This window comes from Aricia agestis, chromosome 1 (assembly GCF_905147365.1).
Source record: "Aricia agestis chromosome 1, ilAriAges1.1, whole genome shotgun sequence".
NCBI lineage: Eukaryota > Metazoa > Arthropoda > Insecta > Lepidoptera > Lycaenidae > Aricia > Aricia agestis.
In genome coordinates, this window is record NC_056406.1 from 19,048,408 (window position 1) to 19,070,794 (window position 22,387).

At 37.6% G+C, this 22,387-nt stretch overlaps 1 protein-coding gene and 1 long non-coding RNA gene across 2 annotated transcripts in view; both read right to left on the reverse strand.

Moving 5' to 3' along the window:
* The window catches only part of LOC121740277 (muscarinic acetylcholine receptor M1-like), a 371,436-nt gene that overhangs the window by 182,884 nt on the left and 166,165 nt on the right, over positions 1–22,387 (reverse strand). The gene's annotated exons all lie outside the window — the stretch shown is intronic.
* Positions 11,571–12,564, reverse strand: LOC121740305. Its single transcript, XR_006037627.1, has 2 exons — positions 12,469–12,564; positions 11,571–12,390 (listed from the first exon to the last, which is right to left on the reverse strand). It is a non-coding gene; the product is annotated as an uncharacterized LOC121740305 (long non-coding RNA).

The following is a 22,387-nucleotide window of genomic DNA, read 5'->3' on the forward strand; positions in this document are numbered from 1 at the left end:
ATACGAACTACTAGTAGTCAGTCACTAAATAAATAAATAGTAATGAGGAGCTGGCGAACAAAACCGGACGAGTCCACCAGTGTACGAAAGTTTTCTTTTTCGAATCGTCTTCTCTTGACCCATCTGCGTTAATCCCTGTTAATATTTTCAATCAAGACCGGTAAAAAGGGCTTTAAAAAATCCATTTTCAAACATAACCGGATTAGTTCAGTAGAACTTAGTAGTTGATAAGTGATAACAGATAATTACTAGTTTTTAGCCACTGTGTAATTTTTTTTCTCGCGGACTAATCCGGTTCTGTTCGCCAACTCCTGTAATTTAATTTAAATATTTTCCTTATTAATTCAATTTAACGTAAGGTCTTACCGTCGTACTCAGAGACATTTAATTACGATTCACCTTCAATTTAATGAAGAGTTTGACAGATAATGTATGAGGCTTATGTCAAAATTTTGAATTAATTACATTTAAGTAATTACTGTTCCACTCTGAGTGCGGCAATTAGCTGCATAATCAACAAAATTACTTATAAGGGTTGATTCAGACCGCAACGCGACGCGTAGATGCATTTCTAAATTTGTATGGATTTGACAGATTTCAATTGCGTCAGACGTCTTGCGAATCTGTCAAATCCATAATTATATTTTAAAAATGCATCTACGCGTCGCGTTGCGGTCTGAATCAACCCTTAGCCAGCATGTATCGCGCGGTGCGCAATATTAATTGTTCAAGTAATTCTACCGCAAAACCGTTGCAGCCTGAATCGCGAACCTTAATTTATTTAAATCATAGAGGATTTCAATTAACCTCGTTCGTGAAAGAGCAGGAGCATCGAAATCCTTAAATATTGCAAATTGTTTATTTCGAGCATGGGCCTAATTTATGGGCCATTATGATACAAAACACACACACATAATAATTATTATTGTGTTTGTTTAGAAGACAAATTCCCGCACTCCCTCTCTGTTGAGCCAAAATTCGTTTTAAATAGCGAGGGAACCGTACATTTGTCCGAGATAAAATGTATCCTATAACCTTTCTCGGTACTAAAAGTCAATATAAAAATGTAATAAAAAATCTCCTTAAGGCCCAATAGTCCCTAAAATAAGCGTCGATGTCTGTCAGTACGAATATCGACGATAAGGACATTAAAATAACAGCGCGCCTTTTACAGTGGCTGTTACCTACGCGCTCGTCGCGTGCCTTGATAATAGAAAATAGGAGTAAAAACCCTTTGTTTTTAGCATTACACAAATCAAATATATCAAATCGTTTACGTTAGGTTACGACACATATCGCTGGCCCCGGGCAACAGGCGGTAAACGCCGATTACGCTCTTTTTAAAGTTATTTGATTTTTGGCTTCTCTGAGTATTAGCCCCAATTTCACCAACGACTGTTAAAGTTAACGCTCGAATTAGTATCACGTGACCTCTTTCGTTTTTCTTATGAATGAAAGAGAAGACATGACATTTTAACAAGCTGTTAACACTAACAGACGTTGGTGAAATTGGGGCTTAGTCTATCACCCCTATTTATTTCATATTTTTTAAATAATATTTGGGTATAATAAATGACAAAAGCTTTATTGAATCGAAAATTCTCTTACGACTAAAACTGTATTCTTGCATTACTCTATGAAACATAACTAAAAAAACCGGTGAAGATACGATACAACTAAGCTTTCGCTGTAAGATTCCCCAGAAGAACGGAGTAATCGGCTGGTACGCTCGAAATCTAAAGCGAAAAATACGTCGTATTATGTTCTTACAGCCGTAAATCTCAAGCGGTTTGGTGTTTCTATAAAGTCAATAAACAATGTTACAATTGAAACAATATCGCTTATTAGTTGTATTATACTTTTTTCAATTATTTCAATATTTTTTTATACTATTACAATTATTTTGATATGGTTTTGTGGTGGTATTTTTGTGGTAAAAAAATTAACTTTCAAATGAATCATCACACATTTGTTTTGGACCACTGTACGCTGCACTATAAACAAAATAGCTTATTTTGTCTCTCCTTTACAAAACGATTTTTAATATTACGCCTTTATTGCCCGGGGCCAGCGATATACTACATTTTTTGTTTTTTCTAGAAAGTGTGTAATTTTGCCATAAAATGATTTAATTATGAAAAACAGCGTTATCACGGTCATCTTTGAGATTTTTTTTCTATCGAGCAGAATTTTTCAAATTGTGTACTGATATACCTTTGCTTATAGGAAATTTTCTCAATTTTAAAACGGTACTTATTTTATACGTGACGAGGTAACAGACAGACTTTCGCATTTATAATATTAACCAGCAGTATTGTCAGAACCACAAGACTAGGACTCATAAATGGTCGCTGTTAAGCATATTTTGTGTACAGTGTATTAACCCCTAAAATAATTTGGCGTTGAGTTATGAATGCAGTCTTGTTCTACTTAAATTATATAATAAAGAACATGTTACATGACTCCATTCATAACTTAATAAGCAATTTTTTGTGGGATGATATACAAAATATGCTTAACAGGATCCAAATATTCCTATAGATATTATGTATTATAATGTGAAGTTAATTTCACGTGGTTTGGACCAGACCAATTAGGTATGTTTTTGTTCCAAAGACCAAACATTTTAAGATTATTTTTTGATTACGGGTGAAATTGAATAAAAAAAATAAAGTGAATATTAATTTCACTTTTAAATTGAATTTAGAATAATATGTATTTCATTAACAGGTTATGAAATTTGTAATTTGGCTGAAAACAGGGTCATAACTTATTCTGGGTGTGGTACGGCGGTCGGCGGTATGTCCGCTGATCGTCCGGAGACCGTAATACACTTCCGGGTTGCTTATATTAGTTTCAACGACATTAGGACTATAACTGTCCTATATTTTGTAAAAAAATATTGACTTTATCGTATTTTTTTCAACTCTTAAGTCTCTGGGACTCAGCTGATCTCACACTGGCCGTATAAACATTGTCTTATATAGTAAGTATCTAAGATTCAATAAAAAAAATATAATCCATTTTAAATAATTTGTCACCTTGTCAACAGACTTCAACCATAAATAAAAGAGTATAACGTATGTATATTGTTATATAGGCTTGTCACTCAAAAATCGGTCATTTTTCCTAGTGTGTGTGTTGTAGTGTGTGTAATGTTTTATTTGTTAAAAAAATGTATGATAAAAGCATAATTTCAAAATAATATTAGCTCGATGCACCCCTTCACCATAGTATAAACTATAACTGTGCAAAATTTCATTCACCTACATTTCCCCATTTTTCGTCAAAAGGGATACAAAGTTTTCGGCTCACGTATTAATATACAGGGTGTAACAAAAATAAGTGATAATACTTTAGGGTGTGTACGTGTTCCTTGTAGAGAGTTCACTGTGAAAGTAGCAGCGCTGAAAGACCAAAAAATTTTTTCACTTTCGTATGGGCAAGGGTCCGAGCGTCACGAGTTTCCCCATACAAAAGTGAAAAAATTTTTTTGTCTTTCAGCGCTGCTATTTTCACAGTGAACTCTCTACAAGGAACACGTACACACCCTAAAGTATTATCACTTATTTTTGTTACACCCTGTATAGATAGTGCTGCATTCAAAATTTGTCTATATTTGTGTACTAGGGTTGGTTTGTTTAGCATTTCCGTGTTCATAAGAATTCCACGGAAGCCGTACATTTTTCTATGTCTTTTTTATATACTGTATAATGTATACATACTTATTATCATAACATAGAGTTATGATTATCATAGAGTTATATATTTTCCTTAGTCTATGATATTATACAGGGTGTAACAAAACTAAGTGATAATACTTTAGAGTGTGTATGTGTTCCTTGTAGAGAGTTCACTCTGAAAGTAGCAGCGCTGAAAGACCAAAAATTTTTTTCACTTTTGTATGGGGAAACTCGTGACGCTCGGGCCTTTGCCCATACAAAAATGGACAAAATGTTTCGTCTTTCAGCGCTGCTACTTTCACAGTGAACTCTCTACAAGGAACACGTACACACCCTAAAGTATTATCACTAATTTTTGTTACACACTGTATATAGTAGACGTAGGAAAATGTAGGGCATTTGTTCAGACTTCAGTTGCTAGCTTGTTAGCCTTTGAACAAACTTTTAATTTTTATAATCTTAGTAAGTAAGTAAGTATATATACAAAATGTGTTACATAAGCCTTTATGAATAATAATAATATTATTATTGTTTTGTGAAATACGAAATACTTTTTTAATTTATTGATATTACTAATCTACACTACTATTATAAAGAGGAAAGATTTGATTTTTTGTTTGTTTGTTTGTTTGTTTGTTTGAGTCGAATAGGCTCCGAAACTACTGGACCGATTTGAAAAATTCTTTTACCATTGGAATCCTGCATTATTTCTGCTGAACATAGGCTAATTTTTATTTTGGAAAAATATAAGGTTCCGTAAGATATTTGGGATTTTCGGACGCAAGGTTTAAAAAATCAACCAGAAAAGTTACTTATTTTGCGTACGCTGCCTAAACTATAAAAGATAGAGGCATAAAATGTTCTAAGTAATTATAGATCTTTTAAATATCTACAAAAAAGTCCGCGACACACTATACCTATCTATGTTGAGTGAGGCACAATAACCATTTTTTTATTAAAAAATCTAGAATTTTTTTTGGACTATATTTAAATGCGTTTATTTAAATCATGCTATTGACCCTTATCAAAATAAATTAGTCTCAGTTAACCTGTCAGTTTGACAGCGAATAGACGTGTTTTGTAGTGCTCCGTACTTAAAATTATTTTATCGCTGAATAAACTAACGTTTCACAAAAACTCCTTTCACAAATCCAAGACAAGTCTTAGTGCAGTGCAAAGTGTATAACAAACTATCAGAACTACTCTTAAAAAAGTGATAATTAACGACTAAAGTGCAAATAACGTCGGTAGTGTCCAAATTAATATTTGGAAAAAAATATCATACCACCGACAAAACGAATACAGGACAGAACCACGTACGCTCTATATCACTTATTAGAGCAACACGTCACACAGTCACCAGCTCAACGCTAAGCGACCCGGGCTGTAACGCAAGATCCTGAGTTCGATTCCAACTCTACCACTGAGAACTTTTTGTGTTGAATTTGTAATCAAATATCATAATACTGCTCTTCATCTTATTAGTATGCCCCTAAAACGAACGCCTCCAACTAAAAACTCGACTACAGCTGATAATATCGAAAATCCAAGTATGGCATCGACGTTTCACACACCTATAACAGTCCAATACGACTCGGAACCAGATCTTACTGAGCGAGATATATCGGCTGAATCCGACTTTATTAACAAGACCAGAAGAACCGGCAAGCGACGCGCTATTGGAAGTCCGCAGACAGTTGATTCCTCTCCGCGCACCTCAGCCAACACTGAAAATATGACAAGTTTTATGGCAGAGATGCGCATGTTATTCAAAATGCAAACAGAGCGTCAAGAAAAACAATTTAAGGAGATGAAAGATACTTTGGAAAAACAAAATTTAGAGGTGAAAGAAAGCATACAATTTTTATCAAATAAATACGACCAAATTATAGGCGACATAGATAGTATAAAAAAGAACCAGAAAGAGCAAGAGAAGCGGCTCTGCGAATTATCTGAGAGTAGCCATTCTTCAAAAGTGACGGAGCTTGAAGCAAAAATTGATTCTCTAGAACAACAAGCTCGACAATGTAATATTGAAATATGCAATTTACCCGAGAAAAGGAACGAAAACCTAATAACCTTAGTGGAATCAATTGCGAAGGTCCTGAATTTTCAGTTACTTCAACATGATATTCTTGCAGTACATAGAGTACCCCATGCTACGCAGCTTGTTAATAAGCCTAAAAATGTAATTGTTAAACTGAAATCAAAGATAATACGGGACAACTTTCTTAGCGCATTTAGAACTAACAAGAACAATATCCAATCAGATGAACTCGGAATCCCCGGAGCTGCAGTCAAAGTCTACCTCAATGAGCACCTCACTCTTAAAAACAAAATTTTATTTCGCAAAACCAGAGAAGCCGCTAACAAAAGTGGATACAAGTACGTATGGATCAAAAATGCGACCATACTGGCTCGTGAACGAGATGGCTCAACGGCATTTGCTATTCGATCCGAAGAGGACCTTAAAAAGTTTGCACAAAACAAAAAACTCCATCCGTAAAACATCTGGAACCTGTAAAACTATTTTATATTTTGTAATCATCTTTTTAGTATATAATTTTTTCAATAAGCTTAAAATAATTCTCTACATAGTTAATAAGTTGCTAAGATATGGTATGGATGTATATTAAAAACATCATATTATCATGGTTAAAATGTTTCTGTGTCGCTTCTATCTTCACAGGTACACGTTTAAATTGATGTTTTTATATTTTACGATTAGTGTATTAATTTTTGATCTTAATATTTCAAAATATTGTATTTACTTTTGCTACCAAGAAGTGCATAAATCTCATATCATAATATCTTATAATATTTTATGTCCTTTTATATATTTTGTATTCACTCAGGTCTCATCACGTAATAGGATTAATATTTCATTATTCTATTTTATTAAATTATTATCAGTAATATTTATTTATAGCTATCAGAGTTCAAATGACTTCTAATGGTATCGTTGTTTACTATCAAAACTGTGGAGGTATTCGCACGAAGTTACATACTCTATACATGAACATCATGGCTAACTCATACGACGTAGTGGTCCTAATCGAAACCTGGCTAGCGCCCGACATTAATGATAATAATTTTATTGATGATCGCTACGTCGTTTTCAGGTGTGATCGCGACAGATTTCTAACTTCAAAAGCTGATGGCGGTGGTGTCTTAATTGCCGTTCGTCGTGAACTTAGACCTACAAAATTAATTACACTGTTTGATAACTCTGCGATCGAGCAGATTGTAGTAGAGATTCCCGCTGAAAAAGATGGGTCACGTCACATCATCAGTGCTGTGTACATACCGCCCCGCTCAAGTTATTCAGTCTACTCAAATTATTTAGACATGTTACAAAACATTATTAATAACTCCCATGTTGAATCTTTCTTCGTCACTGGAGATTTTAATTGCCCAGACGTTGACTGGATAGAACAAAATAATTATGTTATCCCTAAATTAGTCTCGTTGGCTGTTAGGTCACCCAGTCAATTATTATTGAATTTTCTGTCGATGGTGAATGGTATGCAGTACAACACCTTTAGAAATAACCTAGACAGAATACTGGACATGTTTATTTCTAATGTAGACTGTGAAGCAGTTTTTTGTAACGCCTTGTCGAATTCTGTTCCACATCACCCTCCATTTTCCATTATAACTAGTATAAACACTAATTTAGTGCCTATGCAACGTCAGAGATTACTTACCTATAAATATTACAGAGCCAATTATGATACTATTAATAATGCACTAGAAAGCATAGACTGGAGATCATCATTAACTCACCTAACTTCTGAAGAGGCCGTATCGGAATTTTACGAGATTTTATATGGCGTAATTAAGATACATATTCCCCAGTCTTTGTCTAAGAGCTCAGATTTCCCTGTTTGGTTTACATCTAACCTAATTAGAATCTTCAAAAACAAAGAGCGCGCCTGGGTCAAGTGGAAAATATATAGAAATCGCATGGACTACGAACACTTCTCAAGCTATCGTAAATTGTTTCAGACTGAAATGGCCAAGTGTTTCCGTAATTACATAAAATCAATTGAAGACAGTATACCTAAAAATATTAAATACTTTTGGTCTTATGTTTCAAATAAGAAAAAATCGGTTAATTTTCCCAATAACATGCACTATAACAATGTCTCAGCGAACACTCCCTCTGAAGTTTGCAATTTATTCTCCTGTTTCTTCAGTTCAGTCTATGAACAATCCACTCTTGATCCACTTCGTTGGCAAGCCTCTGATGATATTTCCGAGTACGCAGAGTGTATTTCTGATATTGAATTTTCTGAAGATTCAATCAAAAATGCCCTTAAATCATTAGATTCTTCGAAAGGCGCTGGCCCTGACGGAATTCCACCATTATTTTTCATAAAAACTGCTGTTTCTTTATCTGGCGCCTTACATATACTGTATAATAAATGCCTTAAAGAATCTGTGTTTCCGTCGGTATGGAAACAGGCACATATAACTCCGATTTATAAGAATGGTGACCGGAGCAACGTGGAAAATTATCGTCCTATCTCAATATTATCCACACTGTCTAAAGTTTTTGAGAGGCTTGTTCATGACGCAGTGTATCCCCATATCCATCGACTGATTTTACCTGAACAGCACGGTTTTGTCAAGCAGCGCTCTACATGCACAAACCTCATGTGTTTTGTCGAGTACCTATTCTCTAATATGGATAAACAAGGGCAAGTTGATGCGGTTTATACAGATTTCCAAAAAGCGTTTGACAAGGTTGATCATTCTCTGTTGTTAGATAAAATAGCCTTCAACGGGATACGAGGAAATTTGCTTCGCTGGTTTATGTCCTACATTTTTAATAGATCGCAAAGGGTAGTGATAAACGGCCATCGTTCTGAGTCCATATTTGCTAGTTCAGGTGTTCCCCAGGGATCTATACTCGGTCCACTTCTTTTTGTCATTTTCATAAACGACATACAACAATGTTTCAAAAATTCGCAATTTCTAATGTATGCTGACGATATTAAAATATTCAAATCGGTAAGAAATATTGCAGACTGTTTACTTTTACAGCAAGATTTGTGTAGATTACATAACTATTGTATTCGTAATAAGTTATTCCTAAGTCTTCCTAAGTGTCACACTATTTCATTCACAAAAAAAATAAATAAACTAAACTTCACGTACACTATTAACAACACACCTTTAAATAAGGTCAGTTTAGTTCGTGATCTGGGGGTCCTATTGGATACATCTCTACATCTCAATCAGCATATTGATAACATTATTAATAAAGCTTATCGCATGTATGGGTTTGTAATTAGGTCTACCAGAGATTTTGTTCGACCCTCCACACTTTTGTTACTTTACAAAACGCTAATAAGGTCCCAGTTAGAATATGCCATACCTGTATGGAACCCTCTCTATAACAAATATTCAAATAGTTTGGAACTGGTACAGAAAAAATTCTTACGCACTACTTATTTTAAATATAAGCGATCTACTCTACCATACACTGATTTGCTTAATCACTTTAAACTATTGAGCTTGGAATCCCGACGTCGGCTCCTGGATGCCATGATGCTGCACGGTCTGTGCAATCATAAATTTGACTGCTCATCCCTAACTAATAAAATATGCTACACCGTTCCTAGAACAGTCAATCGACGTAGAGTTCGCCAATATAATTTATTTCACACTACATCCTGCAAGACTAACGCTGGTCTTCGCATTCCCCTTCGTCGCCTAGTGGATACATACAACAATTACTTTATTGATATTGATATTTTTGCACTATCCTATAATCAATTCAAAAAACATGTCCATGACTATTTAAAAAAATTGTAATAATTAGAAAATCGTCCGTAGCTGTTATATTGTTTTTCTTCTTTTGTATTTTAATTATTTGCATATTTAAGGATAATATTAGAAAATATAAATGTTTTTCATCTGTTACAAACCACTTAACGCTATGCACTAATGCATTTAAAATTCTTTCTCTTTGTTAGGAATATTTTGTATTTTTTTTTTGTTATGCCGCGAACAATGGTGTGGGTTATGTGTTTATCACTTTTATTTATGTAATTGTACTTACTTTAAGATTATAGCATGTAACTGTTTTTTGTTCCAATAAAGAAAAAAAAAAAAAAAAAAAAAATTATTTCATCACTAAGTACAGTTAAGAGACGGCGGGAAACTCGAACGCGGGCGGTCGTGTTTTTCTCAAATTTTATTTGTTTATTAGTGTTCAGTGCGGGAATATTGTACATATTTTTGTAAATATTTAGTTTTAATTATCTTTCTAGTTTATTTTATATTTTCTTCTCGGTAAGTGTATTTATTTTTGTACTATGAATCGACCTCCGGATCCCGGAGGCGGGAATTTTTGTGGCCCAATTCCACAGCCCGGTTATTTTGTTACGTTGGATTTTGATGAGTCCAATAATATGGACACAGAAGAGTCAATAAGTCAAAGAACGTACAAACGATCTCGTAATGATTTTATTGACGAGCTGACGTGCAAACAATGTAACAAAGTAACTAGAGATAGCGCGGGAAATCGTATTAATTGTAAGTGTATACTTGAAAAGGATAATGCTGCTAGCATGCGTGTATCCTCAGCCTCAGCACCTGAGACAGAAAGAAAACATATTGGCAGAAATTTATATAATGAAAATGATGTTTCCCCTTATTTAATTCATGTACAAAAAGTTACAAAAAATGTCTCTGATGGTACGCAACTACACCCCATCACCTTTGGTGACTTTTTAATTAAAAATAACATTTATAATATTATTAATGGCTCTCTAAAAAAAATTGGTCGGAACAGAATTTCTGTTTCATTTCAAAATTACAAAGATGCTAATACATTTATTAATAATTCAATACTCGCTGACAATAATTATGAAGCTTTTATACCATCTTTTAATGTCGTTAGAATAGGTATTGTGAGGGGTATACCAGTTGAATGGTCACCTGAGGAAATAATAAATAACATTTCTACACCTACCGGTAGTGGTAAAGTTGTGAAGGTCAGACGCTTAAATTATAAAACAATGGTGGAGGGTTCTCCTGTATGGAAACCGACTCAGTCAGTTGTTGTATACTTTGATGGTAGGGTTCTGCCAAAAAGAGTTTTTATTTGTTATAATTCACTACCAGTTGAGCTCTACATCTTTCCCACTATACAATGCTTCAAATGTTGTCGGTATGGACATACCAAAGCTCAGTGTAGGTCAAAATCACGGTGTATCAAGTGTGGTCAGGAACATGATATGGATTCTTGTAGTGTTAATGAGCATGAATATTTCTGTTGCTTATGTTCTGGCCATCATATGGCTAATAACAAAATATGCCCAGAGTTTAATAGGCAAAAATCTATAAAAATACACATGGCTGAACATTGTGTCTCTTATGCAGAGGCCAATAAAGAAATTCCTTCCTCATATAAATCTTATTCAGATACACTATCCACTCCTAAATTTAATTTATCTACTAATAATAATAATAGTTCATCTGATAATAGATCATACAAAAAAACTGTAGTTGCTAAGCCTCGTGCTCCTTATAGACCAATGAAAGGTTATGATAAAATTGCCCATAACAATGTGGTAAAAGAGTTTTCTTTTGATAATTTAGAAAAAAACACAACACCAGTACATGAATACAATAAAGGTATAATAAACAATTACAAGGATGAACTTTCTTCACTTACAGATGTAATATCATTATTACAAACCCACTCACAGAACGATAATATACCGTCCATCGTTGCCCCTTTAATTCAATGTATAATTAATATTCTACAATATGGCCCAGATCATTCAGTGGAACGCTCGAAGTGTAGTTAATAAAAAAAGTGACATAGCTTATTTATTAAGAAATTATAATCCTTTTTTATTTTCTTTCTCAGAAACTTGGCTTAGGCCAAGTAATACTTTTAGATTTAAGAATTATAATACAATTAGAGAAGATAGGTTAGACGGCTATGGTGGTGTAGCCTTTCTCCTTGAGAAAAACTACCCTTTTAGCCTTATTGATATCCCTGTACATAGTTCAGAGCTATCTATTATAGCAATTAGTGTAAATAATATATGTTTTGTCTCTGTATATATTTCCCATGCCTCTATTAATATTTTAAATGAATTTAATAACATTTTAAGCTCTTTACCAAGACCTTTAATTATAACAGGTGACTTTAATTGTCATCACCAGTCATGGGGAAGCTCCATTACTAATAGTTATGGTAACAAGCTGCTAAGTGTTTTAGATCTGAATAATCTATGTGTTATAAATTCTGGTGAGCCCACAAGGCGCACTAGTCCAACAGAAGGCAAAAGCGTTGTTGATTTGACTATTTGCTCCTCACAGTTTGTAACACAATTAACATCTTCGGTTCTATCATCCACTTTTGGAAGCGATCACTTCCCCATATTAACTACCTCTCCTTTTGATAATTCTCAGGCTCCTATTCAAAATGTCAGATTATTTCCCAGGTATAACCTTAATAATGTCACCGATAAATGTTGGAAGAAATTCAGTAGTAAAGTTGATGTAAAACTGTCACAGATATTTCCAAATGAAGATGACTCTATTGATGCTCTCGTTTTTACAGATGTCTTGATAGAAAGTGCTAATGAAGTTTTTCCAATAAAAAATGAATCATCTTCCATTCCCAGCCCACCGTGGTGGGATAAAGAGTGTACGGAAGCTGTAAAAAGGAGAAAGAAGGCTGAAAGAATGTATAGTACAAATATGTCTCTTGAAAATTATTGGACATTGAAAAACATTATAAATAGCACCAAATTACTTTTCAAAAAGAAAAAATCTGAAAGTTGGCAAAAATTTTGCTCCTCTCTGTCCCCGAATTCTCCTCCAACTGTTGTTTGGCAAAATATTAGGAGGTTCAAATCTCTCCGAACAAAACGCTGGCCGAATTTGAGGCATTTCTGGATGAGTTGCTGGCGGCAGTCTTAAGAGCGGCCCCGAGACCTGCTCTGGTCGCCGGTGACTTCAATGCCAAGAACCAGGCATGGGGCTCTCCTGTGACCAACGCTCGGGGAGATGCCGTGCTGGAATGGAGCGTTCAGGCCGGCCTGTCGCTTTTAAACCGCGGGGCTGCACCAACATGCGTTCGACCGCAGGGGAGCTCCATCGTTGATCTTTCCTTCGCTAGCCCCGCGGTCGGACGACTGGTCCAGAACTGGAGGGTGGAGGAGGAAGTCGAGACATTGTCGGACCACTTATATATTCGATTCTGTGTCTCCTCCCCAAACCATATCCGGACGGTTCCAAGATCACTAGAAAGTGCATCAGAATTCCCACGATGGTCACTGACCAAATTGGACCCGGAAGCGCTGAGCGAGGCTATTGAAGTGGAGGCCTGGACGCCAAGACCAACGCTTCCTGCTAATGTAAACGCGGAGGCACTCTGGTTCCGAGAGGCTATGACCCGGATATGCGATGCTGCCATGCCCCGCGTTCGTGGTCCTCCTGCAAGAAAGCAGGTCTATTGGTGGACGGACACGATTGCGGAGCTCAGGCACCAGTGCATAAGGGCACGCCGACCTTACCAGAGACAAAGGCGTAGAAGGACGCGCAATGAGTCATTGGAGAGGCGACTCAGATCTGAGTACAGTGCAGCCAAGAGTGCCCTCCATCTGGCTATAAAGCAGGCAAAGGAGGCGGCACGAGAGGAAATGCTGGCGGAACTTGATCGGGACCCATGGGGTCGCCCATATAGAATAGTGCGCAATAAGATCGCCCGCGGCCCGCCAGCTTTGGAGACGCTACCTCCCGAGCAACTCCCAACAATCGTGTCCGCGCTTTTCCCGACTGTTACGGGGGCGGATTCACCGACTAATAACGAGACGGCGCCGCTAGGAGAAATCCCGCCTGTCTCAGAGGGTGAGCTGGATGCGGCAATCCTAAGGCTGAGAGGTAAGAAGACAGCGCCCGGCCCGGACGGAATTCCCGGACGGGTTTGGGTGAAGGCTTTGGGACCACTAAAAGAGAGGCTGCGAGAACTGTTCAGCGCGTGCCTCACCCAGTCGGAGTTTCCTCAACCCTGGAAAGAGGGAAAGCTAGTCCTCCTCAGAAAGGACGGTCGCCCGGCGGATTCACCCTCGGCTTATAGGCCGATAGTGTTGCTAGACGAGGCTGGAAAGCTCCTCGAGAGAGTGATCGCGTCTAGGATAATTAAACACCTTGAGCAGGAAGGCCCGAATTTATCCGCAGCACAATTCGGCTTCCGCGCACAACGCTCGACCATAGACGCGATCATGGAGGTCAAGGAGTTCTGCGAGGAACGAACGGCGAACGGCGCAGTGGTATTGGCGGTATCATTTGACATCGCCAATGCTTTTAACACCTTGCCATTTGAGGCAATTGAGGATGGTCTTCGTTACCATAGGCTGCCTCTTTATCTGCGCCGTACCGTAGCAGGATACCTGAGACGAAGAACCATAGTAGTCGTTGGACGCAGCGGACGGGTCATAAGGATCGTCACGTGGTGCGGGGTTCCGCAGGGGTCAGTTCTTGGCCCACTCCTGTGGAACATCGGGTATGACCGCGTTCTACGGGCGGCACTTCTCCGCGGGTTACGCCTCGTCTGTTATGCAGACGATACTTACATGCTGGCCTGCGGAGAATCTTTCGAGGAGGCAATACGTCTGGCGAGAGTGGGCGCGGCCCAGATGGTAGCGCGTATTGAGGCGCAAGGGCTGCGAGTCGCAGTCGAGAAAACGGAGGCCATTTTCTTTTATGGACCCCGTAAGCGCCCACCTCAGAACGCGTCCCTCCGAATCGGAGAAATCGATGTGCCAATCGGATCGGTGATGAAATACCTGGGCCTCGTCCTTGACTCAAGGTGGACATTTACCGAACATTTCCGCCGATTGGCACCAAGACTTAAGAAGACGGCAATGGCCCTGGGACGTCTGCTGCCCAATATGGGAGGTCCGGGGTCCTTATGCAGGAGGCTCTACACAGGTGTCCTCCAGTCAATGGCCCTGTATGGAGCCCCGGTGTGGGCAGAGCGTTTAAGCGCCCAAAATAGAGCGCTCTTAAGAAGGCCGCAACGTGCTATGGCGCTGCGAATAATTCGCGGCTATCGCACGGTAGCTGGCGAAGCGGCCCTGGCACTGGCAGGGTCCCCCCCGTGGGACCTGGAGGCTCGTGTACTTTCGGAGGTATATTTTCGTACAGCCGAATACAAGGAACGAGGGGAACGGGTGCCACCAGATCTGGCAACCCGATGGCGCCGACAGGCACGCGTTATATTAATGCGCACCTGGCAGGACCAAATGGCGTCGCCGACTGCCGGCCGTCAAGTGGTCGCAGCAATCCGGCCCATACTTCAACAGTGGATGGCACGTCCCTGGGGCGCCCTTACCTACCGTATGGTGCAGATGCTGACCGGGCATGGCTGCTTCGGTCATTACCTGCACCATACGGCTAGGAGGGAGCCAACGCCCCGTTGCCACCACTGCCCGGACACAGACGATGATACGGCGCAGCATACGCTCGTGGATTGCCCAGCCTGGGTCGAGCAGCGCGTGGAGCTCTGCGCCGTACTTGGACTTGACCTCACTCTCCCGGCCATACTGTCATCCATGGTCCGGTCGAGAGAAGCTTGGGAAGCGGTCTCCACCTTCTGCGAATCTGTTTTATTGCAGAAGGAGGCTGCCGAGAGGGTTCGGGAGGCCCAAGAGGACGCCGACCCCATGAGAAGAAGGCGAGGAGGGCGTAGGCGCGCTCAATACGAGCGCCAACTCCCGCCTTAAATGGGCTCGGGCGACGGATTGGGGAATCCGCCGCCCATTGCACGAGCTCGACCGGTTGAAGAGCGTCCGGTGCCTCGGACTGCTCTCCCGGAGATAGCGGCAGCTGTCGTAGACAGGCAGTCGCACGGCGGATGTTGCTGTGAAGCAAACGCCGCTAACTGGGCCGCTGCAGTTTCGCCCCTGGCGGGTCCGGCGGCCCAGCAACAAGCGGAGGAGGAGGCACCGGTGGGTTTTAGTGGGTAAACCTGGGTGCTCTTCCTTACCACAGCACCTGGGGAGTCCCACATATCCCGGCGGCCTTTTCCCCCGGGCCGTCGGGAATGCGTAACGCATTTCCCACTGTTATAAAAAAAAAAAAAAAAAAAAAAAAAAAAGGAGGTTCAAATCTGCATACAATACTTCTCATTCTGTTTCTCTTCCTAGTTCTATTGCAAATGATTTTCTTGACAAGCTTGCTCCTCCTACAGTCAATCTTCCTAACCTATTTCATAACAGTAGTACAATAGATGAAAATGAAGAGTCTTCAGAATTAAATTCCTCCTTTACCATGGCCGAATTAAAAAATGTACTTTCGTATGTATCGGATTCCTCTCCTGGGCCTGATGGTATTTATTATTCATTTATTTCTCATCTAAACGAAAACAGTTTATCAGTTTATCTTAGAATCATTAACTCAATTTTTGAATCTGGCAATATTCCATCAGAGTGGAAATGTCAACTAGTGTTACCCATTTTGAAACCAAACAAAGATCCTTCCCTCTCATCTTCATATCGTCCAATAGCCCTCTCGTCTGTTCTTCTAAAAATAATTGAACATTTAGTCAAAAACCGCCTGGAGTGGTTCGTTGAAAGTAACTGCCTGCTTTCTTCATCTCAATATGGTTTTCGGCGTAATAAAAGTACATATGACAACTTAAGTTCTTTTACCACCGACATAAGATTAGCTTTCAGCGCAAATAAATTCGTTCTTTCGGCCTTTTTAGATCTTTCTAATGCATATGATAGTGTTATTATATCAATATTGAAACAGAAACTAAGACGTCTAAAAATTCCTAAAAAAATTATTTCATTTATTATAAACCTGTTAACTGATAGATATATTATTTTCTATAATAATGGCCGTAAATACATAAGAATTGTTACCAAAGGTTTACCACAAGGCTTAGCTTTGAGCCCTCTGTTATATGACATATATACTTATGATTTAGAATTGGCCATTGCAGAGTTGTTGGATGTTGATATTTCGCAGTATGCGGATGATCTGACCTTATATGTTGTAGGGAATAATGCTGATGATGCTTCCGCTAAGCTAACAAGAGCCTTGCATTTTCTTAAGCGTTGGTTGGACAACCACGGCCTAGATTTATCCCCAACTAAAAGCTCCATAGTTCTTTTTAGTCGAATGCGCGTAACTCCTCAAGTTAGAGTATTTTTTGATAACATTATCATTTCACAAAAAAACCATCATAAATTTTTAGGTGTCATCCTGGATGAAAAGCTTTCCGGAATTCCACATTGTGATTATGTTGTAAGTAGATGCGAAAAAAATGTAAATATCATCAGATGTCTAGCAGGCGTATGGTGGGGTGCCCATCCATTTTATCTAAAATTAGTGTATAATGCTTTGATTCGCAGCATATTAGAATATGGCTCTTTCCTTTTGGAGCCTAGACGTGTATCAGGATTTAAATCTTTAGACAAAATCCAAAGTAAATGCCTCAGAATTATATGTGGAGCAATGAAATCTAGTCCAATCAACGCTTTGCAGGTTGAATGTTATGATCCTCCTTTACATTTACGCCGTCAATATTTATCCGACAAATATCTCTTTCGATGCCTTCAGCTTTATGATCATCCTATTATTGCGAAACTTCAAACGCTTTCCTATCATATTTCCGAAAATTCATACTGGTTAAATAAACAAACCCCGTGTTTAATTGTGAGCTATTTTAAATTTAAATCTCTTACTGCACCTATTCATTCTTCTTCTAAATTACCGATTTTTTCTTCTTCTTATGGGGCTCTTGTGTCCGCTCCAAATATTCTGACCATTAATATAGAGAAGAACTCTTTGAGGGCCAATGAAAGATTTAATGATATAATTAATACACAATTTAAAGATCATCATTATATCTTTACAGATGCTTCTAAAAGTAATATTAATGGCCATGTTGGTGTAGGTGTATTCCATTCCCAGTACAATATTGTCCAAAAAATTAAACTCCCTCCCGAATGTACCGTATTCTCTGGAGAATGCTTAGGGATCTTAAAAGCTTTAGAATATATTTTATTAGCCAAACTTAAAAAATCTATAATTTTTACAGACTCTCTAAGTTCTATTCAAGCTCTTAACAAGAATCCATTTAAAATTAAACAACAACATCCTGTTATATTCGATATAAGACAGTTATTAACAGATGTTACCAAGAAAGGTACTTCAGTTTCATTTGCTTGGATCCCTAGTCATTGTGGAATAGAAGGAAACGTTAGAGCGGATTCTCTTGCCAATGATGCACTAACGTGTGGTGACTTAAATCCATACAAAATTTACTACCCTGATTTATTAACTTTACCCAAAATTCATTTAGAGACGTCATGGAAATCGTCATTTGATCAAAGTCATAAACAAAAAGGAGCACATTTCTATAGTATTCAATCCGAAATTGTATCAAAACCATGGTTTTATAGTATGAATTTCAATAGAAAATGTAGTAGTATTATATCACGATTAAGACTTGGCCACACTTGCTCGCCAGACCATCTTGCTAGACTTAATATAATTAACAATCCTTCTTGTGCCTGTGGTGCTGAGGTTGGGGATGTCAACCATATATTCTTTTCTTGTCCTCTTTACAACCGTTCCCATTTCCTTGATTCATTGTTAAAGAATAAAATTCCTTTTCCTACTTCAGTTATTTGCTTATTGCATTCTAGAAAATATATTATATATCAAATATTAGCTGATTTTATATTACATAATAATATTGAGATTTGATATTTCTATATTTAATTATAAGTATTCTTTTGTAAATATATATTTTTTCCTGATCCTGTCCTGAATTCCTTTTTCCAAATTCCTCGTTTTTCGTAATAATTTAATTTTTCACATTGTTTTTCCCGTTCGTCATTGGCAATGTACTATGTGCAAAAAAAAAAAAAAAAAAAAAAAAGTACAGTTAATGTAGATAATATTTGGTCTTTGAATGATTAAAATTGGACGTTTGGTTTTAATGTTATGGCGAAATTAAAATATTACGATTTCTGCTGCACGTTGCGAATTGGGCGTCAAGGCGCGATGCGCGGGTGTGCGTGCGGTAGGGGAGAGATTTAATTATCAGTGCCACAGACTCGCCCGGAGAGTCCACGTAAATATTACCTCGATCGTGGGAATCGCAGACACAATAGATTTTCAATAGTTATGCGACAGCCGGGTGCTGCTTTATTGATTTGATATAGACTATCGTGCTTCATTATTATAATCCTAATTTCAAAAAAGCTTTAAAAGTTATGACAACGAAAGTAATATTTTTAGAACTTTTTAAAATAAGTTTTGAATGACTATTATTTTTGATTGCTATTATAATTAATTAATTTCTTTAACTATAAATCTCCAATAGCGGCAGCCGGCTGCCCGCATAACAATTGAAGATCTATTGTGTCTGCGATACCCACGATGCCGATGCACGATGGAAGTATTAATGCATATTTTTTAATCCACACTATTTCTGCTGAATATAGGCTATATTTAATGAGAGAAAAAAGGGAACCGTATTAAGTGTTAATAATTGTGTGAAAAATCTACCAAAATATTCCTTCTTGCTTATGCTTTATAAATTATAGACTATACTTTAAAATAAGTTTTGAATGACTACCTATTATTTTTGATTGCTATTATAATTAATTAATTTCTTTAACTATAAATCTCCAATAGCGGCAGCCGGCTGCCAGCATAACAATTGAAGATCTATTGTGTCTGCGATACCCACGATGCCGATGCACGATGGAAGTATTAATGCATATTTTTTAATCCACACTATTTCTGCTGAATATAGGCTATATTTAATGAGAGAAAAAAGGGAACCGTATTAAGTGTTAATAATTGTGTGAAAAATCTACCAAAATATTCCTTCTTGCTTATGCTTTATAAATGCTATCGATCGACACCGTCACTAATATCGAAGATGCAGTCCATTATCCACAGGAGTTTTTAAATTCGCTGAATCCTTCTGGACTTCCACCACACGAACTGACGTTAAAAATCGGAATTCCAATCACGCTTTTGAAAAATTTATGCCCACCAAATATGTGCAATGGGACAAGGCTGCTTATTAAAGAATTAAAGGACAATTTAATTGTAGCTACCATTATCACCGGCCCAGCAGCTGGTCAACTAGCTCATATACCGAGGATACCGATGATTCCAACTGATCTGCCAATCCCATTTAAACGGCTTCAATTTCCGGTAAAAATATCTTTCGCATTGACTATTAACAAGTCCCAAGGTCAAACTTTCAAATTAGTAGGCATCGACCTACGAAAAGAATGTTTTACTCATGGTCAACTATACGTTAGCCTATCCCGAGTTGGAGCTGCTGATAATCAATTTATTTTGCTGCCACAAAATAAAACAACATCAAATATCATTTACAGGGAAGCTTTAACCCAATTTTAATGGAATCTTTTACGCAAAAAGAAGTATGGTGTAAAAAAACATAAAGCGCAAAAGTACAACAAAAATACTTTATACAAAAACAAATAGAAAATTTCAAAATGTATATAATAAATAGTAGATGTAGGTAAGCATAAAATAATAAAGCATAAAACTACAAAAAAAAACATAAAATATTTTAAACAAAAAAAAAAAACATGAAGAAATTGCAAAATATTATAAATAATAGTATCTTCTGCAGGTAAGGATAAAATAATCAAACATAACACTTAAAATATAAAAATATAAAAGAAAAATACAATAAAAATGTGTTATATGTACATAATAATTATAATATAGTAGTTGCAGGCTAAATAATGTAAACTATTTTTATGTTCTGCTTAACTTAAAGATTGACTACCTTTATTTAAAAAAAATAATTTAAAAACCAATGTCCACCCGTGCGAAGCCGGGCCGGGCCGCTAGTTGTTTAATAAAATTGATGTACTTAGGTAAAGTAGTAAGCACAGGATTTATTTATTTTAAGCCCGCTTGCTGTATTGTTGTAAGTAATTTACTTTAAATTTACATGGCTTTAATTTTCCCTTCAAGTAAAATAAAAGCTTTAAATTGGTAAAAGGATAAAGCATAAACAAAATGATGAAACAAAATTGGTGATTTCATTACCCTCGTCCTTTAATTCAGAATGAACAAAGAAAAAGAATTTTTTAGTGATTAGCAAAGCGGAAAGTATATTTCTTTTCTTAATAAAGTTTGACAATTGTTAAAACACTTGATAAATACGAATAAAGAGTAATTGTAAAATGTTTTGTATTCTACAAATTATGCTATGATACAATGATATTACACACTACACAGTTATAATATTATCAAGTAAAGGCCGCTTAAAAAAATTCTCGGTACTCTACTATAATATGCGCCTCGGACGGGCCGCGGGATCGCGTGAGTTAACACCACGGCGAGACCGACTGGCCTGACCTATCCAACCGAATCATTCGGCTTTCTAAGGGATCCCTATTAGTAGTAAAGATCTTTTTGACTGTATATTATGTTATATGGCTACCTAAATCACTGTACCATATTATCATCATATCAGTGAAATTGTTCATAGGCAGGCGACGGACGTTCATATTGGGGCCCCCTTAATACATGGGAGAGCCATGCTTCGGCACGAATGGGCCGGCTCGACCGGAGAAATACCACGTTCTCATAGAAAACCGTGAAACAGCGCTTGCGCTGTGTTTCGCCGAGTGAGTGAGTTTAACGGAGGCCCAATTCCCTTCCCTATCCTCCCCTATTCCCTTCCCTTCCCATCCCTACCCTCCCCTATTCCCTCTTAAAAGGCCGGCAACGCACCTGCAGCTCTTCTGATGCTGCGAGTGTCCATGGGCGACGGAAGTTGCTTTCCATCAGGTGACCCGTTTGCTCGTTTGCCCCCTTCTTTCATAAAAAAAATTAATAATAATTTGATTCGGTCCAATCATTGTTAGATACCAGCAAACTACGTATAGATCTGCCACGTACCTCTGAATGATTTCTCTAATAATATTAGGTTCATACATATTGAATTACCAAACGTACCTTTGTGGTAAACAGTTAACTAATGGTTTATGCACATATAAGCCCACGGCTCATTAAAGCGGCGAAGTTAAAGTTGATAAACCGATTACCGTGCACAAAGCCGCCCAACGTCCGCCCAACGCCGCCCAGCACCCGTGTGCACGAGGGCTTAGCGAATTTATAAACTATGTTTGTAGGCCACTAGGACCCGATGAAATTGTGAAATTGGGATAATTACTAAAGCAAAGTTCTATCGGCCCGACTCTTTTCTCTGTCTATATGAGAGTTTACTCGTACTAAACTGCCTATAGTCATAGTTATTGATGATTTTATCTATATAAATAAAATTGAATTTTAAATTTCGCTAAAACTCGAGAACAACCGATTTGGATACTTTTTGTCTTGAAATGTTTATGGAAGTCTAGGGAAGGATAGTGATATGAAGTTCAACGGGTCTCTACGGGTATCTATCATCTAGTTACGTTATAAAAGTTTGACTAATATCAGTTTAAAGTCCCTCATAAGGCCCGTACTTTACGTTTATTTTACGTAAGAATTTTATGTTAGTAAATAGTTGAAGAAAGGTCGGCAATATTCATGATTGAAGCAATGGCTGGAACAAATTCACTTTAATTAAAAATGTAGCTCTCTAACAACAGCTATTGACCTTTTTTGGCGTAATAAACTGAAATGTACTCGAGGGCTAAAATGCTCTC